The following is a 14622-nucleotide window of genomic DNA, read 5'->3' as shown; positions in this document are numbered from 1 at the left end:
ATCCCATACATAGTATTTAGATTCGCTTTTTAGCTTATTGATGAGATATTTTGGAGGAAAAATAAATCTCTCCCAAAACACACAAACATAACAGGCAAGTGTACCGGGTCGTATCAAGTAATAAAAACTCACGGGAGTGAGGTCGATCCCACAGGGATTGAAGGATTGAGCAATTTTAGCTTAGTGGTTGATTTAGTCAAGCGAATCAAGATTTGGTTGATGGTTTTGTGACTTGCAGAATTAAATTGCATTGAAGTAAAGAGAACAAGAAATAAATTGCTGAAACTTAAAGAACAAGAAATTAAATGGCAGAAACTTAAAGTGCAAGAAATGTAAATTGCGGAAACTTAAAACGCAAGGAATGTAAATTGCTTGAAATGTAAAGGGGATTGGGACGTGGATTTGCAGAAATTAAACAAGGAAAAGTAAATTTGCATCAAACAGAAGAGGGAAAGGGAATTGGGATTGAACCGGATATGAAGCAGAAAAGTAAATGAACATAAAGAAAGCAGTAAACAGAGAATTGAAATGGGAATTTAGATCTCAGGATCCAGAGACTAGAAAACCAAGTCTAGATCTCAATGCCTTCCTAGATCCAACAAGAACAATTGCAAGGGAATTGTAAATTGCAAAGAAAAGAGATGAAGAGCAATTAACCGGAAATGAAATTCAATTAACAGTAAAGAAACAGAGAGATCCAAGATTGAGATTGAAACAGAATTTCTTCAATTCTTCAATCCAAGATCCAAGACAAATGTAAAAATGAAATTGAAAGCAATGGAAACAAAGAAATTAAAGTTCAAAAGCTCTCCCAAAACTATTTTGAAAATTCTAAAAGGAAAGCTCCCTGAATAACTTGAATTCTATCCTATTTATACACTTTCTTCCAATGATCTTCAAGCCTTGAGTTGGGCCTTTGCTCTTGGTGGAATTGGGTTGAAAGAGGCCTTGGTTGATTGCTCTTGAAGTTTGAAGAAGAACCAAAGTGAACCAATTGAACCGGGTTTGAGGTTAGCAAAAGTTGGACCAAAAGTTTGAGCCAAAGTTAGGGGTCTAACTTTGGCTCCAACTTTTCATATCAGCTTAGCACATTCTACTGGTATGGACGTTGGTGCCAACGTTAGGGGTCTAACTTTGACCCTAACGTTGGCAATGCCTTGTGTGCTAGTGGCGCCAACGTTAGCTCCTTCCCCATTGTAATTCATGTGCCAACGTTAGCCTCCAAGTTAGGGGGCTAACGTTGGCGCAAACGTTGGATGGCCAGGGAGGAATTCATGTGCCAACGTTAGCCTCCAAGTTAGGGGGCTAACGTTGGCACAAACGTGGGATGGCCAGGGAGGAAATTTCAAGTTCCAACATTAGCCTCCAAGTTAGGGGGCTAATGTTGGGGCTAACTTCTTGCTTCCTGGTTCAATTTCACTCATTTCATTGTCCTCTCTTCACTCCTAGCCATTCCTCTTTGCTTCAACCTTTCTCCAAGCATTCTTCACCTATCATTAATCAACCAAACTCATCAAAGCTATTGTCAAAATCATGAGATATTCATTCTTTCATAATATGCAACAAATATAGCATAAAACCTCATGAAATGGCATAAATTCATATATGGTTGGTTTAATCAAGGGAAACATGAAAATCTACTCAATTAGCTTGCTTGTAGCTCAAGAAAGTGCATAATCCTAATGAAAACAAAAGAAAAAGACTAGCTAAAATAGGCTAGGATGACTTGTCATCACAACACCAAACTTAAAGCTTGCTTGTCCCCAAGCAAGAAATTATTGAGAAGAAAGAATGAAATGGAAGAGGAAGTTCATGCTAGCAGAGTATTATTGATAGTTCATGGGGTTTTGTGTGGTTATGCAAATACTCACTTCTTATTGACTTCTAGGCCTAGAAAGTCTCCTTCAAGCTTTAAGTGACATACTGCTATGACCTCTCATTATTCCTTTATCCTTGGCTATTACTTTGTTCATAAGCTTTATTTGAGTGTCATGTGTAGCAAGTTCATTTTCTTTTCTTTATACTTGACACATTATTCACCATAGACACTTGGCTCACATTCCTTCTTAAAACATTGATGCCCAGCATCTCTTTGGGTTACTAAATGCCTTGTAGTTAGGTTGCTCTTGATAGTGGACTTTCAGCTGATGATCCCGGATTAGTTAACCCAAGTCACCAAGTGTTGAGGCACTCCTAAGAGCTTACTAATCCAAGCAGATCCTAGTACAAAGACATCACAGGCATATATTTTAAGGTTCAAGCTATTGGTGTCCAGCTTTGTTTCTTTTTTGTTTTTCTTTTGTTTTGCCACTTTTTGGCTATCTTTGTTCTTTCCTTCTTTTTGTTTTTCTTTCTAACCAAGGAATTTAATTCAATTGAGATTCATAGACAGTAGGCCACTCTTTACTTAGAAGGAGATATCCTAGCTCTTTATTCACTAAAAGTGAGCTATTATACAATCACACACATACCACCACTTACTTTTATTCTACTTCTAACTAACAGAGACTATCTTGCTTCACATTCAAACTGTTCTTTTATTGAATTTAAAGATGCAGGGGACAACACATGCTTTTTGTCAAGTGAAAGTAAACACACAAGCACACACATAAACTAGCCTACTTATTTTAAGGGAAGTTTGAATCTGTTTGAACTAAATGAACACTTTATCAAGACATCAATCAAAAATATTTCCCAACAGTAAAGGTTAAGTATAGATACAACCTATTGGTGTGCATTTCTTTTGTTCTCCTTTCTGTTGTGCACCTTTTTGAGTCTTTATGCATGGGACCTTCAATTGGTGGTTAACTCCCACTCAATTCCTTGCTACTTCTTCTGATTCAACAGGTTAACTCTGGGCAAACTTTTGTGTCCTTGCTAAAGGTCATGATATTGGGACTAAACAAAAATAGTTAAGTTGTTGAATAATCTAATTGCTTGGAACTAGCAATGTGCAGAAAGTTAGAATGAAGTTTTGGTGGAACACCAAACTTAATATCTTGCATTCTCCCTTCGATTATTTTTGGTGTGCAACACCAAACTTAGCTTCTTGCAATACATAGCAGTTATCCAACACTCTTATTGAAAAAGTTATGAAAAGAAAACTACCTCCGGTTGGGTTGCCTCCCAACAAGCGCTCTTTTATTGTCACTAGCTTGACATCTTTCAATTCTTTTTTAAGAGAGCTGTAGGTGTTGAACCTCTTTTTCCTTATCCAATTGTCCTCCCAAATACAGCTTTGCTCTGTGACCATTTGTTGTGAATTGATTCTTTGTTGCCTCATCTAGCAGTTCAATACTCCCATAGGGGAAAACCTTTGTCACCAAGTATGGGCCAGTCCATTTAGACTTCAGTTTGCCAGGGAAAATTTTAAGCCTCGAATTATACAGGAGTACTTGCTGTCCTGGCTTGAATTCCTTCTCTGTAATCTTCTTGTCATGCCACTTCTTAGCTTTCTCCTTGTATATCTTCGCACTTTCATAAGCCTCTAGTCTAAATTCATCCAACTCATTTAGTTGTAACAACCTTTTTTCTCCTGCAGCTTGGGGGTCAAGGTTGAGGAGTTTAGTGGCCCAAAAAGCTCTGTGTTCAAGCTCTACAGGGAGGTGGCAGGATTTGCCATACAATAGCTGAAAGGGTGACTTGCCAATAGGAGTTTTAAAAGCTGTCCTATACGCCCACAATGCATCCTCTAGCTTTCTAGCCCAATCTTTTCTTGTGATTCCCAATGTTTTCTCTAGGATCTTCTTTAATTCTCTATTTGCAAGTTCAGCTTGGCCGTTAGTCTGAGGATGGTAAGGTGTGGCTACTTTGTGAATTACTCCATATTTGTGAAGGAGTTTCTCCATTTGTTTGTTGCAAAAGTGACTACCACCATCACTAATAAGACCCTTGGACACTCCAAACCTAGTGAAGATGTGCTTTTTAAGGAATTGGAGGACGATCTGTGCATCACAGGTGGTTGTGGCTATGGCTTCCACCCACTTTGAGACATACTCCACTGCTACCAGGATGTATCTAAAAGAATAGGAAGGAGGAAAAGGCCCCATGAAATCAATCCCCCATAGGTCGAACAATTCTAGTTCTAAGATAAAGTTTTGAGGCATCTCATTCCTCTTTATTAATCCTCCTGCTTTCTGGCATTCATTACATTAGTGTACATATTCTCTGGCATCTTTGAAAATAGTTGGCCAATAGAAGCCACTCTGTAGTATTTTTGCGGCTGTTTTTTCTGGGCCAAAGTGTCCACCATAAGCTGAACCATGACAATGCCACAAGATGTCCCTCACTTCACTTTCAAGAATACACCTTCTGATCACTCCATCAGAGCATCTCTTGAATAAGAAGGGCTCATCCCATGAAAATTTCCTTGCTTCGTTGATCAACTTCTTCACTTGTTGCTTAGAGAATTCTTGCGGTATCTTCCTTCCCACTTTGTAATTTGCTATGTCAGCAAACCAAGGTGCTTGCTGGATCTGCAGAAGGTGCTCATCTAGGAAGCTTTCATTTATGGGCTGGGATATTTTTTGACTTGTTTCATGTGGTAGCCTTGACAGATGATCAGCAACCTGATTTTCAGTGCCCTTCCTATCTCTTATCTCAATGTCAAATTCTTGTAGGAGCAGTATCCACCTGATGAGTCTTGGTTTAGCATCCTGCTTTGACATCAAATACTTAAGTGCAGCATGATCAGTGTAAACCACAACTTTTGATCCTATCAGATATGATCTAAATTTATCAAATGCATAGACTACAGCTAGCAACTCTTTTTCTGTTGTAGTGTAATTTCTTTGGGCCTCATTCAACACTTTACTTGCATAATATATGACATGATGCAAATTCCCCTTCTTTTGCCCAAGTACAGCACCAATTGCAATGTCACTTGCATCACACATAAGTTCAAAAGGTAGTTCCCAATCTGGAGGTGTGATGATTGGTGCTGTTGTGAGTTTATTTTTTAAAGTTTCAAATGCATGCTGGCAGTTTTCATAAAAAACAAAAGGGTTATCAAGCATTAACAGATTACTTAAAGGTTTGGCTATTTTTGAAAAGTCCTTGATAAACCTTCTGTAAAATCCGGCATGCCCCAAGAAACTTCTAACAGATTTCACATTAATTGGTGGAGGGAGTTTTTCTATAACCTCAACCTTTGCCTTATCAACCTCTATCCCTTTTCTTGAAACTTTATGGCCAAGAACAATCCCTTCGGGTACCATGAAATGGCATTTTTCCCAGTTTAAAACCAAATTAGTTTCTTGGCACCGTTTCAAGACAAGAGTTAAATGGTTTAGGCAAGCATTGAAATTATCACCAAAAACAGAGAAGTCATCCATGAAGACTTCTAAAAATTTTTCGACCATATCAGAAAAAATGGAGAGCATACACCTTTGAAATGTGGCAGGGGCGTTGCAGAGCCCAAAAGGCATCCTCCTATATGCAAAAATGCCAAATGGACATGTAAAGGCAGTTTTCTCTTGGTCCTTGGGGTCCACCACGATTTGATTATACCCAGAATATCCGTCCAAAAAGCAGTAATAGGCATGGCCGGCTAACCTTTCCAGCATCTGATCAATAAATGGGAGAGGAAAATGATCCTTCCTGGTGGCATCATTCAATTTTCTATAGTCTATGCACATCCTCCACCCAGTCACTGTTCTAGTAGGGATCAACTCATTCTTCTCATTAGTGATGACCGTCATCCCTCCCTTCTTTGGCACAACTTGAACCGGACTTACCCATGGGCTGTCAGATATTGGGAAGATTATCCCTGCATTCCACAACTTCATTACTTCCTTCTGGACAACCTCCTTCATTGTAGGATTTAGCCTTCTTTGCGGTTGAACCACTGGTTTGGAATTATCTTCCAAGAGGATCTTATGCATACATACTGCAGGGCTGATTCCCTTCAGGTCATCAATGGTCCATCCTAAAGCATCCTTATGAGCTTTGAGTACGTCAAGAAGTTCTCCTTCTTCCTTCTTTGTCAGGGATGAATTAATGATTACTGGGAAGCTCTCCGATGTGCCAAGGAATGCATATTTGAGATGGGTGGGTAAAGGTTTCAGTTCTTGTTTTCGCACATCTTCATTGCTATCTTGTTTTTCATCTTGTTTAGTGAAGGTCTCAGCCACTTGTTCCTCTGTTGCCCCTTGATTTCCTTCTTGCTCTTGAAAATTTTCTTCCACTGTTTCTTCCACCAAACTGTCTATCATATCTACTCTTACGTAATCCTCTTGCTCGGGAGCGTTTTGCATTGATTTGAACACATTTATGATCATTTGTTCATTATGGACCCTGAAGGTCATTTCTCCTTTTTCTACATCAATAATGGCCCTTGCTGTGTGTAGAAATGGCCTTCCCAGAATGATTGAGTCGTTTCCTTCTTCTTCAGTGTCCAAAATTACAAAGTCTGCTGGGAAAATAAACTCCCCAACCTTCACCAACAGATTTTCCACAATTCCATTGGGTGTCTTGATTGATCTGTCAGCCATGACTAGTGACATCTGGTGGGTTTGATTTCTTCTATGGCAAGTTTTCTCATCATTGAGAAGGGCATTAAATTGATGCTGGCACCCAGGTCACAGAGAGCCTTGTTGAGAATTATCTTGCCAATAGTGCATGAGACTACAAAGCTTCCCGGATCCTTAAGTTTTGGTGGAATACCCCGTTGAATCACAGCACTGCATTCCTCGGTGAGTAATATGGTTTCCCTTTCAAGCCAACTTCTTTTCTTGTTGATAAGATCCTTCAGAAACTTGGAATATAGAGGCATTTGCTCAAGTGCTTCAGCCAAGGGAATATTGATTTCCAGCTTCTTAAAAATCTCAAGGAATTTGTGAAAATGTTGGTCTTTAACCTCTTTGTTAAACCTCTGAGGGTAAGGCAGTGGAGGTGTGATGCTTTTTCCTATTTGCTGCTGCCTCTGAGCTACTTCCTTTGAGCTATGTGGCTGGTTGTCCTTCTCTTTGAGTTTCTCAGTGCCTTTGTTTGGCATCACAACTTGCTTATTAGCCTCATCTGCCTTTGTTTGCTTCTCATCCTCCGTTGGTTCTTTGATGTTCTCTGCTTGCTTCTTTGTAGTGTCATTGTTGCTTATCAATGTTCTCCCACTCCTCAATTGTATTGCCTTGCATTCCTCCTTGGGATTTGGAATTGTGTCGCTGGGCAGTGAGTTTGAAGGTCTCTCAACAGATACTTGCTTGGAGAGTTGCCCCATCTGTCTCTCTAGGCTCTTCATAGAGGCTTCCTGATTCTTGGCTACCATTTCTTGGTGGTTCAACATTTTGTCTATCATGGCCTCCAAGTGAGTGATTCTTTGGGCTTCAGGTGATATTTGAGGTGGGTTATGAGATGTGGGTGGTGGATGGTAGGCATTTTGGTTGGTGGGTTGGTTATTAGATTGGTATTGGTTGATGTTGGGGTAGTTGTTTTGAGGTTTTCTGTAGGGGTTTTGGTTAGTCTGCTGCTGGTTGTGATTTTGGTTGCTTCTTGGGTTGTGTTGGTTTGAGTTCCTCTGCCATGGTTGTTGGTTTTGGGTATGGTTGTCTCCCCATCTGAGGTTTGGGTGGTTCTTCCAGGATGGATTGTATGTATCACCATACACTTCATTTGGTCCTTGGTTGTGCATATACTGTACTTGCTCTTGTTGTTGTTCTTCTTGAGTTTCTTCACTCTGTCCCCATGTGGTTGATGATTGGCTAGTGTTGACTGCTGCCACTTAGAGACTATCAATTCTCTTGGCCATTTGCTCAAATTGTTGCTGAATTTGCTGCTGCATCATCTTGTTTTGAGCTAGGATTGAATCCACTCCTTCTAGCTCCATTACTCCTCTCCTTTGTGATGGTTGGCGGCCTCTTTGATGAGCAAAGAAATATTGATTGTTGGACACCATATCAATGAGTTCTTGAGCTTCTTCTGCAGTTTTCATGAGTTGCAAGGAACCTCCAGCTGAATGATCCAAAGCTTCCTGGGATTTCAATGTCAAGCCTTCATAGAAGTTTTGAAGTTTCTCCCACTCATTAAACATGGCAGGGGGACATTTCCTTATCAGAGCCTTGTACCTCTCCCATGCCTCATAGATAGGTTCGGCCTCCATTTGTGTAAATGTTTGAACCTCAGCCTTTAACCTTATAATCCTCTGAGGTGGATAAAATTTCGCAAGGAACTTAGTTACCAAATCATCCCAGTTGTTGATGCTGTCTCTTGGAAAAGATTCTAACCATTGAGTGGCCTTGTCCCTGAGAGAAAATGGGAATAGCATCAGCTTGTAACTGTCAGGGGGCACTCCATTAGTTTTGACAGTGTTGCATATCCTCAAGAAAGTGGATAAATGTTGGTGTGGGTCCTCAAGTGGTCCTCCACCAAAAGAGCAATTGTTCTGAACCAGAGTGATGAGTTGTGGCTTGAGTTCAAAATTGTTAGCATTGACATTTGGAGCCAGGATGCTGCTCCCACAATGTCTAGGATTTGCAAAGGTGTAGGAAGCCAAAACTCTCCTCTGGGGTGGGTTGCCATTGTTGTTGTCTTCTCCACCTGGTGGATTGGTTAAATGTTCCTCCATCTCTTGGAATTCTTCGTCTGATTCCTCTTCTCCAACAATATTTTTCCCTCTTTCAGCTCTTCTTAACCTCCTGAGAGTTCTTTCGTCTTGTTCATGAAAATTGGGTATGGTTCTTCTTGTACCTGACATACAAGCAGAACATGAGAAATGCACAAGACTAGTGACACTTCAATTTACTGCCAGATTGAAGTGTTAGTTAGCTTAAGCAAAAAATCAAACAGTTAGTGGGTTAATCAAAATTAAAGAAAAAGTGCTTGATCTAGATCACCACCTCACTTAATCATTGTCAATCTAATCAATCCCCGGCAACGGCGCCAAAAACTTGATGAGATATTTTGGAGGAAAAATAAATCTCTCCCAAAACACACAAACATAACCGGCAAGTGTACCGGGTCGTATCAAGTAATAAAAACTCACGGGAGTGAGGTCGATCCCACAGGGATTGAAGGATTGAGCAATTTTAGCTTAGTGGTTGATTTAGTCAAGCGAATCAAGATTTGGTTGATGGTTTTGTGACTTGCAGAATTAAATTGCATTGAAGTAAAGAGAACAAGAAATAAATTGCTGAAACTTAAAGAACAAGAAATTAAATGGCAGAAACTTAAAGTGCAAGAAATGTAAATTGCGGAAACTTAAAGTGCAAGGAATGTAAATTGCTTGAAATGTAAAGGGGATTGGGACGTGGATTTGCAGAAATTAAACAAGGAAAAGTAAATTTGCATCAAACAGAAGAGGGAAAGGGAATTGGGATTGAACCGGATATGAAGCAGAAAAGTAAATGAACATAAAGAAAGCAGTAAACAGAGAATTGAAATGGGAATTTAGATCTCAGGATCCAGAGACTAGAAAACCAAGTCTAGATCTCAATGCCTTCCTAGATCCAACAAGAACAATTGCAAGGGAATTGTAAATTGCAAAGAAAAGAGATGAAGAGCAATTAACCGGAAATGAAATTCAATTAACAGTAAAGAAACAGAGAGATCCAAGATTGAGATTGAAACAGAATTTCTTCAATTCTCCAATCCAAGATCCAAGACAAATGTAAAAATGAAATTGAAAGCAATGGAAACAAAGAAATTAAAGTTCAAAAGCTCTCCCAAAACAATTATGAAAATTCTAAAAGGAAAGCTCCCTGAATAACTTGAATTCTATCCTATTTATACACTTTCTTCCAATGATCTTCAAGCCTTGAGTTGGGCCTTTGCTCTTGGTGGAATTGGGTTGAAAGAGGCCTTGGTTGATTGCTCTTGAAGTTTGAAGAAGAACCAAAGTGAACCAATTGAACCGGATTTGAGGTTAGCAAAAGTTGGACCAAAAGTTTGAGCCAAAGTTAGGGGTCTAACTTTGACCCTAACGTTGGCAATGCCTTGTGTGCTAGTGGCGCCAACGTTAGCTCCTTCCCCATTGTAATTCATGTGCCAACGTTAGCCTCCAAGTTAGGGGGCTAACGTTGGCGTAAACGTTGGATGGCCAGGGAGGAATTCATGTGCCAACGTTAGCCTCCAAGTTAGGGGGCTAACGTTGGTGCAAACGTGGGATGGCCAGGGAGGAAATTTCAAGTTCCAACGTTAGCCTCCAAGTTAGGGGGCTAACGTTGGGGCTAACTTCTTGCTTCCTGGTTCAATTTCACTCATTTCATTGTCCTCTCTTCACTCCTAGCCATTCCTCTTTGCTTCAACCTTTCTCCAAGCTTTCTTCACCTATCATTAATCAACCAAACTCATCAAAGCTATGCTCAAAATCATGAGATATTCATTCTTTCCTAATATGCAACAAATATAGCATAAAACCTCATGAAATGGCATAAATTCATATATGGTTGGTTCAATCAAGGGAAACATGAAAATCTACTCAATTAGCTTGCTTGTAGCTCAAGAAAGTGCATAATCCTAATGAAAACAAAAGAAAAAGACTAGCTAAAATAGGCTAGGATGACTTGTCATCACTTATCCTTTTGATGTTTGGAGAGATTAGGAGGGAAGGTGCAAGACAGCAAGTAATTGGCAATTGGTGCATACCAAGGTATGACTTCCGAGATTGCTTGCAAGCCCTCAAAGAGAAAAGAATCATTAATAGGAGTGGCATCGCCCTTAGTGTGCTCAAGGTGACTTAGGTGATCCGCCACAAGATTTTGTAAACCACTCCAATCTTTAATTTCAAGGTCAAATTCTTGCAATAGCAAAACCCATCTAATCAATCTCGGTTTGGATTCTTTCCTAGCCAACAAATACTTTAACGCCGCATGATCCGAGTACACTACCACCTTGGAACCAAGTAGATACGCTCAGAATTTATCCAAAGCGAAAACAATTGCCAATAGTTCTTTTACGGTGGTAGTGTAATTGGATTGGGCTCCATCCAAAGTTTTTGATGCATAGGTGATAAACCCTATTTTTAGGGTTTATCATGTATAGATTTAAGGGTTTTATCAATGATCCTCCATACTTATTCATATAAAACTGCGTGATTTTGTGTTCCTTTCCCCACTTCACCTCATAGATGAAAATATGCTTCTTTTTCATCAAAATTGACATATTGTAATCCTCCTCTATTACCATTCGATGCCTTGGTCTATTTGTTAAGTGATTTCAGAAGTTACTAGGCAAAAATGGCTAAGAGGAGTGAAGGAAGCATGCATGAGTGGAAGGAGCATGGAATAAATTAAAGATTTGAAGTTTGCACATGCACGCGTATGCGTACCGTGCGCGTACACGTGGATGCGTACACCTAGAGCCAGCACAGTGGAGCCGAGCGAGGAGCCGGCGCGCTTATATGGCTGGGCCATATTTCCTATGACGCTCGCGCACACCATACGCCTGCACACAGATCGCAAAAAAATCCCAGGGACGCGTACGCGTGCCGTGCGCGTACGCGTCGATGGACGCACGTGATTTTTTAATCAAAATACGTGACCAGTGATTTCAAGGAGTCCCAGGCCCTGTTTTGGAGCAGAATTTTAGAGGGAAAAGCTTAAGAAGACCAAGGATTAGGAGTGTTAGGGGAATTAGACATAATTCTAGATATTTTAGAGAGTTAGTTACATTTTGTTTTTAGAGAGAGAAACTCCAACTTCTCTCTAGGTTTTCACTTCCTCCATTGCAAGTTTTCTTTAAATTTTTGGTGAGATCTATTGCTAATTAACTTTTTGTTTTGATACAAGTGTAGATCCACTCTTCTTCTACTCTTAATTGATGTTCTTTTGATTCAATTTCTTCGATCTAGATTTGTTTGATTTTGTTACTTTGGATTTGGATTAATGAATTGTGTCATTTCATTCAATTGCTTGATTGTTGATGATTGTGTGGATTAGATAGCTTTAATTCAATTTTCTTCTCTCAATTACATCATGTCTTCTATGATTGTATACCAATTGTTTGTGATAATGACAACCCTAGCTATGGAGTAGATTTCTCTTACTACTTAGGGGTTGAGTTATTGGAGACACTTGAATAGTGGATATCAATTGTAGATTATGAATTGAGAATTGCTAATTGACTTGGAGTGCACTAAAGCTAGACTTTCCTATGGTGAGACTAGGACTTGTGACTCAAGTTAGTTACTCTCACTTGACTTTCCTCCATTGTTAGGGAGTTAACTAAGTGAAGCAATAATCAATTCTTATCTTAATTGAAGGAAACTATAATGATGGAACTTCTAAGGCTCACCCTTGGCCAAGGCTTTTATCTCAATTAATTATTATTTGCCTTTGTTAGCTTGAATTCTTGCACCAACTCTCAAAACCATAAAAGCTTTCCTAATCAATGATGTGCATTCTAAGGCAATTCCTAGGGAAAACGACCCGGGATCAACACTCTCGGTCATAGATAAATTTTTTGATGTGATATTTACGTGTTGGTTAGACTATACTCACGATTGAATTCATTACTAATTTCTAACCGGCATAAGAATATTCGGTTCATCAATAGGCAATGACATACGGATTCTTACCCTCGCGTTGTGCTAGCGCGGCTCCCACGGCGAAGTTTGAGGCATCACACATTATTTCAAATGGCCGACTCCAGTCGGGTCCTCGCACTATGGGTGCTTGGGTCAATGCAACTTCAAGTGTGTCAAAAGCCTCCATGCATTCTTTGTTCAGCTCAAATTCAACATCCTTTTGTAAGAAGCGAGATAGAGGTAATGCTACCTTACTGAAGTCCTTAATAAATCGCCTGTAAAAACCTGCATGGCCAAGGAACGCATGGACTTCCCTCTCGGAGGAGGGGTAAGGCAAGCTAGATATAACATTAATCTTTGCTGGATCCATAGAAATTCCATTGTTAGAGACAACGTGTCCTAAAATAATACATTGTCTAACCATAAAATGACACTTCTCAAAATTTAAGATAAGATTTGTTTTGGTACACCTCTCCAACACCTTTGCAAGATTATCCAAGCATAGATCAAACATGGTAGCGGAAAGTGATCCTTCCTAGTGCCCGTGTTCAGACGCCGGTAGTCAATACATACCCTCCATGAGTTTTGCACTCTTGTCGCTATTAGCTCTCCGCTGTCATTCTTGATTGTGGTCACCCCAGACTTCTTTGGTACAACTTGGACCAGACTCACCCATTCATTATCTGAAATGGGATAGATGATGTCCACCTCTAACAACCGGGTTACCTCCTTCTTTACAACCTCTAGAATGGTAGGATTCAAGCATCTTTGAGGTTGTCGAACGGGTCTATGCCCACTAGGTCCGCCAAGCTCCATCCTATAGCTCTTTTGTTCCTCCTCAAAATATTAAGTAACTTTTCTTCTTGTTGAGGAGTGAGTTCCCTTGCAACAATTACCGGGAACTTGTGAGCTTCATCAAGATATGCATATTTTAGATGGGGCAGTAGTAATTTCAACTCTACATGTTGTTCTTGACTTGGCATTTGAACTTCCGGTGGGTCCGGAGGGAGTATGGTGTTCTCTTCAAAATCGTGGGGGCTCCCCACACTTGATTCTTCAATCTTCTCATCCATATTTGCACAATGCACTTCGGCTACAACATTATCAATTAAGTCACACTAGAATATGGAATGATTCTCCGGTGGATGTCTCATGACTTCATCAAGGCTAAAGCTAACAAATATTCCGTAGATTTCAAAAGAATAAGTTCCCGAATAGACATCCAATTTGAACCCAGAGGTCCTCAAGAATGGCCTCCCGAGTAGGATAAACGATGTCCTTTCGGAATCACTAGGTGGCATCTCAAGGATGTGAAAATCAATCAGAAATATCAAACCCTTTATATCTACCAACACATCTTCCGTAATCCCCGTCACAGTTTTTATGCTCTTGTCTGCCAAGACAAACCTAGCCACCAACCACTTCAACGGTGGGAGCTTCAACACATGATAAATGGAAAGAGGCATAATGCTAATGCATGCACCAAGATCGCACATACAATCAATGAATTGAACTCCATCTATGGTACAAGAGACTAAGCAAGGGCCCAGATCACCGTACTTTTCTGGTATTGCTCCCATTAAGGCCGAAATAGAACTCCCCAATGGAATAGTTTCTAACTCATGGATTCTATCTTTGTTCATACACAAATCCTTAAGAAACTTTGCATATTTAGGCACTTGATGGATAGCATCAAAGAGAGGGATAGTTACCTCAACTTTCTTAAACATCTCCACCATTTTGGGGTCAAGTTCTACACGCCTCTTGGTCTTTCTTGCCAATGTAGGGAATGCCATTGGTTGAGCCACTTCCTCTAAGACTTGCTCATCTCTAGAAACTTCACTCCTTGTTTGAGGGACTTCATCTTCAACTACCTCATGTGCTTCATCCTCCTCTTCAATTTCTTCTATCTCAACCACATCCTCCTCTTGAGTAACTATCATTGGGCTAGGTGCCTTTGAAATCCTCTCTTTTAATTGAGTTCTGGACCTCAAGGTGATGGCATTAATGCCACCCTTGGGATTGGGTAGGGTTAAGAGGGTATGGCACTAGAACTTGAAGCTTGAGGAGTGGAGGTAGACAGCGGCTCCATGCGAGCAACGAGGACTTGGAGGGTAGAAGTAAGGCCATTAAGGCTTGAGTTGAGTGTATTTTGCAGTTCCTTT

This window comes from Arachis hypogaea, chromosome 20, assembly GCF_003086295.3.
Source record: "Arachis hypogaea cultivar Tifrunner chromosome 20, arahy.Tifrunner.gnm2.J5K5, whole genome shotgun sequence".
Taxonomy (NCBI): Eukaryota; Viridiplantae; Streptophyta; class Magnoliopsida; order Fabales; family Fabaceae; genus Arachis; species Arachis hypogaea.
This window is presented reverse-complemented; position numbering follows the sequence as displayed.